This window comes from Drosophila montana, unplaced genomic scaffold (genome assembly GCF_035044405.1).
Source record: "Drosophila montana isolate Dmon_TW-CO22-7 unplaced genomic scaffold, ASM3504440v1 contig_203_1, whole genome shotgun sequence".
Lineage (NCBI taxonomy): Eukaryota > Metazoa > Arthropoda > Insecta > Diptera > Drosophilidae > Drosophila > Drosophila montana.
Genome location: NW_026996956.1, coordinates 1,115,231 through 1,117,028, shown reverse-complemented (window position 1 = coordinate 1,117,028; position 1,798 = coordinate 1,115,231). Strand labels below are relative to the sequence as shown.

Here is a 1,798-nt window from a genome sequence, read left to right as displayed (position 1 = left end):
ACGCCCATTTATACTAAGGAGGGCTGGATTTTCCGGAAAGTGTGAAACATTCCTCAAATGAATTTGAACAAATTTATTTGAAAATGAGTTTGAGGCCAATCGGATCTACGCAATAAAGTTTCAAACCAACACTTGCGGGTGGCCTTACTGTGCTCCTCTATCGCATAGGTAACATAAGACAAACCGTTTTATATATAGAAATAAATTATTTTCAAATATTTTTGTATAGTAGATTTTCCAAACCAAATCTTTCAAAGAGTATTGATTGCTTTAATAATTGCTGCCTCACAATTTATTTAAAATCTGGTTTCCTATTTACGTCCTATTGTAAAATCTTAGAATAATAGGAGCTAGAGAAAGAGGGAGTTGTCTAATCCAATTTGTCAACATAACGTTAATTAATGAAACTTTTCGTACTTTGCAACAACTCCTTGCGAGCAATTTACTCTTTGTGACTCATTAAACTTTGGGTTCTAGGTTCTAATAGGTGCGTTTTGAATAGGCCCGCATTATTTCATTCTGACTTTGCACTTATAAAAGTCAAAAGTTGAGCGAACGACAACAACAACAATAACAACAACAAGGAGCAATAATAGAAGCGACAACAGCAACAGAAACAGCAACAACAACACACCTCAGGTGTAAAGTTGTTTATTCTCACACGGCTTACATGACGTATGCGTAATTTATGCCGTAGATGTTTGCACCAGGTCGAAATTAATGCGCAGGCAGCAGCTGCCTGGCTCGCATAAGCGGTTTAATATTTCTAAACTTTGGCGCAAATGTGATGAATGCCTTTGCATTTCCATTTTATGAGTGCCGATATTTTTATTATGTGAACCATGTGTGCGGTTATTTGGGGATTGGGGGATTGAATGGAGAACCCGAATTGCTCAGCCAGAAGATCAAAAAGTTATAAGTACACTAACTTGCGTGTGATAGGCTTTTCCAAGTATTCCCTTGCCTCAGCTCGCAATAATCGTATCAGGCTTAATACACCAGAAGCTGGGAGCCCTACAAACTGTTCAACAATTGTGATCCACTTGATAAAAGAAATATATTTTATCAAATGTATTCCACAAAAAGCTTTAAGGATTTGAGTCCGTTGTTTTTGTGTTTCTGAAATTCCTGGGATTTACTATCTTGTTATGTTTTTACTATATACGATAAAATCGATGTACTTACACATATAAAATCCCATATGTTCTCATGAACAAACTCTGGCAGAAAATAGATTTGGTAATTATGTTGGCTTCTATTTTAATTTTGCTTTGACACAAAACTCTCCATAAAATTGTAATATACAATACTTCTCATTCTTTCTCTCTGGCAGTCCATCTCTTTTCATACTCTGGACACATTGAAAATGGGTAAAAAGAGTTTAATAGTTCTTTTCAAATGTATGTAGCAGAAGGAAGCATCGCCGATTTTTAATGGCCAGACTCATCAAATTTGACATGTAGATTCTAGAATAGTATATACATTATGGTGTTCAAGTAATCTTCATTTTATGGCTACCAACTTTTCGACCGATCTTTTTTCTGGCAGCTGTATAATAAAGTGGTGCGATGTTGTTAAATTTTGCTAATGTGTACAGAGCATTGTAAAACAAATAAGTGCAGATATGGTCAACATATCTTTATAAACATACAAGTTTTTCATACAACCGATCGTTCCCATGACAGCTATATGATATAGTGGTCTAATCCAGTCGGCTCCGATATATGTACTGCCTGCTAAAGAAATACAGACCTATGCAAAGTTTTAAGACGATAGATGTAAAACTGAGAGACTACTT

At 35.5% G+C, this 1,798-nt stretch overlaps 1 long non-coding RNA gene across 2 annotated transcripts; it reads right to left on the bottom strand.

The window, feature by feature from the left end:
• Positions 1–635: 635 nt before the first annotated feature.
• LOC135426477 (uncharacterized) lies at positions 636–1,450 on the bottom strand. Of its 2 annotated transcripts, none has more exons than XR_010435905.1 (2): positions 1,186–1,450; positions 636–1,128 (listed from the first exon to the last, which is right to left on the bottom strand). It is a non-coding gene; the product is annotated as an uncharacterized LOC135426477 (long non-coding RNA). The 2 variants fall into 2 exon arrangements; XR_010435906.1 differs by having other exon boundaries at positions 636–1,119.
• Positions 1,451–1,798: the final 348 nt, after the last annotated feature.